Raw genomic sequence first — 9,683 nt, 5'->3', positions numbered from 1 at the left:
AGCCATGTACCAATGTACTGCTTTCAACTTAAATCACTGAGGCATTTTTACTACTATTCTGTTAAAATCAGGATTTTAGTGCTTGCCACCACCAGATGAGAAGTTAAGCAGCCTTTCTGTGGAGAGTGAGAATAATTGTGTACAAAGTAGAGAAATATCCAATTATGTGACAACCTTTGTGTAATAAAAATTTGTTTAAAGTTAATAATTGTGTTAGCCTTTCCATGATTAGAAGATACTGAAAAATGAAAGCCAGTTGAAGGGGCAGACTGGCATGTGTATAAAACATCCTACCTATGATATTTTCATGTTTCTCTTTGTTGTAGACTGAACTACATTATTCCATTGATAATGGGGAAAGACAGTTTCTATTTTCCCCTGTGCAAGGATTTTACAGCTCTCTTGGAGCTGTAAAATCTGGGAGGTTGGAAGGAACTCCACCTCAGCGTGGCCTTTGGGCTGCTGCTGCAAGCAAGGCATTGAGGCAAATATTACTGCTGTCCTTACCTTGGACAGAAGTAGAGGGGAAAAATAAAAGTCCATCATGTGAAAGAGTCACTTGAAATCCTATACCTAGAATACCTTTGGCTTTGGTAATTTGATTGTGTTTGGGGTACAAAAAAAAGATCTATTTGATAGCACAACGGGATGACTATAGTCAATTGTATGTTCAAAAATAATGTAATTGGATTGTAACAAAGGACAAATGCTTGAGGGGCTAATACCCCTTTCTCCATGATATGATTATTTCACATTGCATGCCTACATCAGAACGTCTCTTGTACCCCATAAATAAATACACCTGCTATGTACCCACAGAAATGTTTTAAAAAGGCAGAATTGGTCAGCAGATGAGAGGGGATTGAAAAAAGGCATGTTAACTGAAGAAATCTTGTCTAGAATGTAGTTTGGGCTGTAAAAGTGGCAAGCAAGCAAACTTGAGTAAAAGAAATCTAGGGAGATAATTTACATCTTAAGAGTCCAACTAGTTTATTAGAAGACCAGTAAAGACTAAGAAACACCTGGACTTAGTTCGTATTAGAGCAGGGAGAATGACAGGAGACTCTAGAGATAACAGGAGGGGAAAAATTAACCAAGTGTTTGCTATGCATTAGACATCAGGATAGGTAATTTTAACCCTCATTGTTACGTTTGGGAGCTACATTTATATAAACTGAGACTCTGAAAGTCTAACTCCCAGCCGGGCACCGTGGCTCATGCTTGTAATCCCAGTACTTACGGAGGCTGAGGGCCCAGTACTTAGGGAGGCGAGTAGATCACCAGGTCTGCCCGCTAAGATGGTAAAACCCCATCTCTACTAAAAACAAAAATATGGCAGGTGCTTCTATTTCCAGCTACTTGGGAGGCTGAGGCAGGAGAATCGCTTGAACCCAGGGGGCGGAGGTTACAGTAAGCAGAGATCGTGCCACTGCGCTCCAGTCTGTGACAGTGAGACTCCATCTCAAAGAAAAAAAAAAAAATTAAGTCATCTTGAAGAAAAAAAAAAAGTCTAACTTCCACAGTCTCAGAGCTGTTAAGTGGTAGACCCAAATTTGAACCAGTTTTTTATTTAAACACTTAAGTTCTCAACCTAAGAACACGCTAAGCAGGGTCTAGTTTATTGTTGCAAGAAACCTGAAAGCTGCAGCCAGAGGAACTGGGAAATTCCCTTTTCCTTTCTTAGCTTATTTGAGAAGGAAAGCACCCAAGGTCACACTTATTGGTGAAACGGGAACTAGACTACAAACCTGAACTCCTAAGTTCTATGTCCTTTTGCCGTTTTTCTTTTTCCTTTTTTTTTTTTTTTTGAGACGAGAGTCTCGCTCTCGCCAAGGCTGGAGTGCAATGGTGCAATCTGGGCTCACTGCAACCTCCGCCTCCCGGGTTCAAGCGATTCTCCTGCCTTAGCCTCCCAAGTAGCTGGGAGTACAGGTGCCTGCCACCATGCCCAGCTAATTTTTTGTATTTTTAGTAGAGATGCGGTTAACTTCTGACCTCAGGTGATCTACCCGCCTCAGCCTCCCAAAGTGCTGGGATTACAGGTGTGAGCCCCCATACCCAGCCATATCGTTTTTCAAAACTGAAAACAGATTTAGTCAATAAGTGCACTCAAACCAGCCACATACATGACAAGTTAGAGATGAAAGGGACTTTAATCCATCTGCCACCTCCCAAATATCCACTAGAAATTACATCTAATTGTGAAAAATGTAAATTTACCTAAAAAGTGATTGCAGAAATTCTGAAGATATGCTAGAGGAGCAGGAGTATCAACGATTGAGATGGTTACTTAAAGCATCCTTTGGTCATGGTTAAAGATGCCAGTGACTAGAAAGGAACTACTAGATCCCCTGAGGAAACATGCTCATGACATTCATGGTACCTTGGGAAACCACAAAAAATACCTCCAGGCCCCAATCAGATGTTGACCTGAAGGAAAAATAGAGCCCGGTGGGATGGCCTGAAAGCAAACAATTTAATTGCTTTACTGTGCAGGATTTATTTGAACAATGGAGGGCCTTTTCAAGTCAAAATTTGCAGGAGTTTATTGGGAGAACAAATGTATAAGCCTGAAAGAAAAAGGGGAGGAAAGGGGGAAGCAAACAGTGATACAATATTTAAGCCCTAACCATGGAAATTACCTGGTTCTGCTTGAAAAACAGGAATAACCAAGGGAAAAGGAGTACAGCTATAAAGTCTTGCTATTTCGGGAAGAGTTGAGGAAATGGAAGGTTTCTGCTGCAACTGAGGTAACCCCAGCTAAACTCAGGTCTTGGAGAATCCAAAATGTGAAAAGCAAGTTTGAGCGCACATGACTAAGAATATCTTCCTGGTTCTTACAAACAGCTCCAGTTTGATTTTTTTTTTTTGTGACCCAGGGTCTCACACTGTTGCCCAGACCAGTCTGAGTGCAATGGCATGATCTCGGCTCACTGTAACATCCACCTCCTGGTTTCAAGCGATTCTCGTGCCTCAGCCTCAGGATTACAGACGCCCAACCACTGTTGGTGGCTAATTTGTATTTGTATTTTTAGTGGAGTATTGTATTTTTGTATTTTTAGTGGAGACACGGTTTCATCACATTGGCCAGGCTGGTCTTGAATTCCTGACCTCAAGTGATCCGCCTGCCTCAGCCACCCAGTGCTGGGATTACAGGCGTGAGCCACCACGCCTGGCCCAGTCTGATTTTCAGTTAAATGTGGACCATCAATGTTGGAGTAAGAAAAGCACACTGTAGTTTGTCATACTGAAAATACTCAGCCTGAATAGTTTGAATTTAGTAACCTTAAATGAAGTCTTCGACTTTGTCACCAAAAAATGGTCTAATAGTAGTAGCAGCAACAGCAGCACTTGTGCCCATCAGTAATTCTTTTTTTTTTTTTTTTTTTTTGGAGATGGAGTCTCACCTTATCACCAGGCTAGAGTGCAGTGGTGTAATCTCGGCTCACTGCAACCTCCGCCTCCCAGGTTCAAGCAATTCTCCTGCCTCAGTCTCCTAAGTAGCTGGGATTACAGGTGTGCACCACCATGCCTGGCTAATTTTCATATTTTTAGTAGAGATGGGGTTTTACCATGTTGGTCAGGGTGGTCTCGAACTCCTGACCTCATGACCCACCCACCTCGGCTTCTGAAAGTGCAGGGATTACAGGTGTGAACCACTGCCTCCGGCTGCCCATCAACAATTCTTATGTACATCTCCAGCACCTAGATATTTAATACTCCACTAAAAAGAAACAGGATTCCTTGAGTAGCAGTTGAGTCCACGCCTTGAGGCAGGAAAAAAATTAGGATGGATCTGGAACACCCTGTTCCTGCCTGGCAATGAGAATACTTTCAGAAACACCCAGAGCCTTTTTTTTTTTTTTTTTTTTTTGAACAGAGTATCACTCTGTCACCCAGGCTGGAATGCAGGCAGTGGGGCGATCTCGGCTCATTGCAATCTCCACCTCCTGGGTTCAAGCGATTCTCCTGCCTCAGGCTCCTGAGTAGCTGGGAGCTACATGCCACCACGCCTGGCTAATTTTTGTATTTTTAGTAGAGACAGTTTTGCCATACTGGTCAGGCTGGTTTCGAATTCCTGACCTCAAGTGATTCACTGGCCTTGGCCTCCCAAAGTGCTGGGATTACAGGCATGAGCCACCTTGCCCAGCCGCAGAGCAGTTTTAAAGACAGAAGAGCCAGCACGGCTGGGTGCCATGGCTCACACCTGTAATCCCAGCACTTTGGGAGGCAGAGGCTGGTGGATGTTAGAAATGCTTGTTCCCCAGTGCCATAAAGAAATAGCACTTGAACATAGATTTAATTTTCTCAGCAAGGCCATTTTTACTTTCTGCAGAAAGGGTACACTCACCAGCAGTTTTGCCACAAGAGTACACCGAACAAAAGAGACAGGGTCATTTATAACCCGGCACGTCCACCCTACTGCTGTGTCTGGTTTCCATTCACTGGAATTGGACCTCACATTCTGTATTTGTCTCGATTGGCTAGCGACTTAGAACTTTTCAAGAGGCAAAGGCAGAGGAGAACAAAGGAAGGAGGAAGTAACTTGCAGGACGCTGAGAAAGGTAAAAATAACACCTCCAAATAAGGAAAAGGAACAGGCTATAACCTAATGCTTGCTTGGACCAGTATAAGCATGCCAGGGCAAATATTTAGGCTAAATTGTGGGAGCTAAGAACACGAAGTATATTGATTTCTTTATTACAGCTAGCAGATATTTAAGAATGTTAGCACGGGTCTTTGAATAAATTTTGCTTCTAGGAGAAGTTGGTATTTTTTAATTAGATGGGGAGGAACGTCTCTTTGAAGAGGAAGCTCTACTTCACTTTGGGTTTTGTTTTGTTTTTTGTTTTGTTTTGAAACAGAGTCTCTGTTGCCCAGGCTGGAGTGCACTGACTTGATCTTGGCTCACTGCAACCTCTGCCTCCCCAGTTCAAGCGATTCTCCTGCTTCAGTCTCCAGAATAGCTGGGACTACAGGCTCCCGCCACCACGCCCAGCTAATTTTTGTATTTTTAGTAGAGGCGGGGTTTCACCATGTTGGCCAGGCTGGTCTCGAACTCCTGACCTCAAGTGATCCACCCACCTTGGCCTCCCAAAGTGTTGGGATTACAGACGTGAGCCACGACACCCGGCTTTTTGCAATCACCTGAGGTCAAGAGTTCGAGACTAGCCTGACCAATATGCCAAAACTCTGTCTCTACTAAAAATACAAAAATTAGCAGGGTGTGGTGGCTCACGCCTGTAGTCTCAGCTATACAGGAGGCTGAGGTAGGAGAATTGCTTGAACCTGGGGGGAAGGTTGCAGTGAGCCGAGATAGCACCACTGCACTCCAGCCTGGGTGACAGAGTGAGATTCTGGCTCCCCGTCCCCCAAAAAAGAAGAGCCTGCCCAAGGGGTTTACTGGGCAAAATTAGTACCTTTTGAGTATCAATAACAAATCATTATGGTTACTTAGAATTAGAACAAAGCAAAGTGTTCATAATGATACTTAAAAGAGGAAAATGAATATAGAGAATAGAAAAAGTTCTAATATAAACTGGTGAATGTTTTTAATAAGCAGCAGTGTTGCTGGGCACGGTGGCTCATGCCTATAATCCCAGCACTTTGGGAGGCCAAGGCAGGCAGATCACCTAAGATTGGCAGTCGAGACCAGCCTGACCAACATGGAGAAACCCCCATCTCTACTAAAAATACAAAATTAGCAGGGTATGGTGGTGTATGCCTGTAATCCCAGCTACTCGGGAGGCTGAGGCAGGAGAATCACTTGAACCTGGGAGGCAGAGGTTGCGTGAGCCGAGATCAGGCCATTGCACTCCAGCCTAGGCAACAAGAGCGAAACTCTAAAAAAACCAAAATAAGCAGGAGTGTTGACATACATGTCTGCTGATAAAGCACAGATTATATTCTTGTTTCTGTATGAGTAAACAGGAAGGAGTAAAATAAAACTGGTAAGCATCATGGCCAGGTGAAGTAGCTAATGCCTGTAATCCTAGCACTTTGGGAGGTTGAGGCGGGCAGATCACTTGAGGTCAGGAGTTCGGGACCAGTCTGGCCAACATGGTGAAATGCCATCTCCACTAAAAATACAAAAATTAGCGGAGCATGGTGGTGTGTGCCTGTAGTCCAAGCTAGTCAGGAGGCTGAGGCAGGAGAATCGCTTGAGCCCAGGGGGCAGAGGTTATCCAAATTCTCCAGAAATATTGAACTTTCCAGGGAACTAAATTTTTGAGATGAACTCATGAATATTAATAAGTTTATGAGATAGACATAACTTTCTATGTAATTTTCAGCATTTTGTCTTGTAAATAGTCGCTACTTATGAAATACAGATATGTTAATAGACAAATCAGGTCAATATACCATAAATAACAAGAGTTATATACCTAACAACTTAAAAGAGTATTTCATTTCCAGGAAAGGTATCAATTCTCTAAACATTTACATTTCTGAAACACAAAGGACATAAGAACCTCATGATATAACAAGTAAAGCTTTGTCATAAAAAACAAACAAAAAAGGGACTCATCCTAAGGGTAAAGGCTCAGCATCACACTGACATGTGCAACCAACCAGGTTACACATTAACAGTAACCCAGGCCAGGTGCGGTGGCTCATGCCTGTAATCCCAGCACTTTGGGAGGCCGAGGCGGGCGGATCACGAGGTCAGGAGATTGAGACCATCCTGGCTAACGCGGTGAAACCCCATCTCTACTAAACAAAAATAAAAAAATTAGCTGGGCGTGGTGGCAGGCGCCTGTAGTCCCAGCTACTTGGGAGGCTGAGGCAGGAGAATGGCGTAAACCCGGGAGGCGGAGCTTGCAGTGAGCTGAGATCGGGCCACCCCACTCCAGCCTGGGCCACAGAGCGAGACTCCGTCTCAAAAAAAAAAAGGATTTTGGGCTGTGCAGGGTGTGCTTTGTTAAACAAGTGCCTGAAGGCAGTTTGCTGGTTAAAAGTCATCACCATTCTCTTAATCTCAAGTACCCAGGGACACACACACTGCCAAAGGTCGCAGGAACCTCTGCCTAGGAAAGCTGGGTATTGTCCAAGGTTTCTCCCCATGTGATAGTCTGAAATATGGCCTCGTGGGAAGGGAAAGACCTGATAGTCCCCCAGCCTGACACCGGTGAAGGGTTTGTGCTAAGGAGGACTAGTGCAAGAGGAAAGAAGGCCTCTTGGCGGTTGTTGGCAGTTTGAGATAGAGAAAACATCTGTCTCCTGCCTGTCCCTGGGCAATGGAACATCTTGGTATTGTATGTTCTGTTTACTGAGAAAGGAGAAAACTGAGAAAGGTGGGACTTGCTAGCGCAATGCTGCTCTTTACGCACTAAAAAGGTTTATGGAGATGTTTGCATATGCATATCAAGGCACAGCACTTTTCCTTAAACTTATTCATGTCACAGAGATCTTTATTCATGTGTCTTACTGCTGACCTTCTCCCTAGGATGATCCTATTATCCTGCCACTTCCTTTTCTTTAAGATGGTGAAGATAATTATTAATAAATGCTAAGGGAACTCAGAGACCGGTGCCGGCATGAGTCCTCTGTATGCTGAGCGCCGGTCCCCTGGGCCCACCTTTTCTTTCTCTATACTTTGTCTCTGTGTCTCGTTTCTTTTCTCAAGTCTCTCGTTCCACCTAACGAGAAATGCCCACAGGTGTGGAGGGGTAGACCACCCTTTCAAAAAACAACAACAACAAAAACAGTAACCCAGATCCTGCAACTGTAGTTGGATTAAGATGGTGCTTCTTCTCGAGCCTAGTTAACATCCTGAATGACCAGAAAGGTATAAAAACGACCCTAGACAGGCAACATTAATTCTCCTCCTAGGGTCTGGTGGAGTCTCCCCATCTTGCATCTCCCCGTCTGCAAGCCATCTACCTCTGCCCACCTGGGAATGAGGGATGAGGAGGGCTTGGGGGCTGGGTGGAATTCTGCCAGTTGGAGAAGCCCTGTGGCAGGAAGGTCTATGTCGACATAGAGTATACCTTTCTTCAGCCACTGACTGCATGTGAATGACAGTGAAACAGCTGGAGTCGACCGCCCTCAGAAGCAATCAGTGATGAAGGGACTGAGCCATACAGACTAGGTAGGATGTGTATCGGATACTGTCACGACTCTTAGTGGGAACTGGGCAAGACAGAAGTTTGTGGTCTTGTCACTGACTTACTGAAATGTCTTGGGCTCTGCTTTTCAACTGGTTCCTCTATTGGACTCAAAGGTTGGGAGTAGGAGACAATATCCCAGGCTGACAAGGGCTTGCCCTTTATCTTGAGCACCTCATTGCTTTCAGCCTGTGCCCTTTCTCCACTTTTGCCCTCCCAGTGGTTCGTATGTGGGAAGTCCATCTCAATTTGTCTCGAACCAAGGATGAGGGTCTCTGCCATGACGGTGGGATCTGAGGCCTTTCCATACCCAGTCTGGTGCCTGCCCCACACTGTACCAGACACTGAACTCCTGGACCCCCTCCTCCTTCCCTTTATTACCCCTTTCCTTCAGCTCACTTAGCCCGGTGCTGTATCCAGCACCAAAAAAAAAAAAAAACCTAAGTGTTTGTCCTCTGCTGGGTTTGGGGACACAGGGAAGCCTTGGGGTCTGGAAAAAGGCTGCTCTTATCTAGAGTCTACCCATAGGCCAGGGGACTCCCATTCTCTTCACAGATACCGCTGCAAGAGGAATTTCTTTTGGGGCACGAAGTGAGGACTTCATTTCATCAGAGGCTGGCGATGGTGGGGGGTGGACTTCTTGGTATTTGTTTTTTGTTTTTTGAGACAGGGTATCACTCTGTTGCCCGGGCTGGAGTGCAGTGGTGCGATCTTGGCTCCCTGCAACCTTGACCTCGTGGGATCAAGCAATCCTCCCACCTCAGCCTCCTGAGTAGCTGGGACCACAGACATGCACCACTCTGCCTGGCAAATGAGTTTTTGTAACATGTTAGGAGTAATATTGCAAATTTACCTGTTCACTTTCTGAAGACACGTGAATATAGGACCAATGTCTTTGTGACAAGCAAATGCACTAGTAGAGAAGGGCCATCTGCCCTGCCCCAGCTCAGATAGAGGTGCTGAGCCCATCACAGTTATTACGTGTCTTAAGTTTTGTTCAATTATAGCTCTTTTCCCTTTCCTGATGATTGAATTTACAAAACAAAGTAGGCTGCTCAGAAGGCCCTGGAAGTGAGGAGGGGCAAGGATCACTGGTGACTAGTTAGGGAGGATGAGGGTTGTTTTTTGCCAAAAGCCTAAGCAGAGTGGATCTGGATTATCTGGCACCCTCCTGGATGGAACCCTAGAGTACCTCCTGTGTGAAAGGGTCCCTGGATTTTCCCCAGCCCCCACCTGTCTCTACCTTCAGCCACATTGATGGCAGAGAAGAACTTACAGCCTGTTTCTCACCAGAGAGCAAAACTGGTCATCTGGCTTATGTTCATAGTACATTATCTTTACTATGTGCCAGGATATCAAACTTAAAAAAGCCACACACAAAAAAATGTAAAATACTTGAACAAGCTTGTATAATAATATTAACGAGAGTATCTGCTTTCTGGACTGATGTGATTCGTTCATTATTCCAGTTGGGTTTTAGTCCTTTGTAATTTGTAGTAATTATGCTTTTCTTCTTCTTTTTTTTTTTTTTTTGAGACACAGTCTCACTCTCTCGCCCAGACTGGAGTGCAGTGG

This window comes from Mandrillus leucophaeus, unplaced genomic scaffold (genome assembly GCF_000951045.1).
Source record: "Mandrillus leucophaeus isolate KB7577 unplaced genomic scaffold, Mleu.le_1.0 Scaffold1093, whole genome shotgun sequence".
Lineage (NCBI taxonomy): Eukaryota > Metazoa > Chordata > Mammalia > Primates > Cercopithecidae > Mandrillus > Mandrillus leucophaeus.
The sequence above is the reverse complement of the archived record's forward strand: the minus strand, read 5'-3'. Positions refer to the sequence as shown.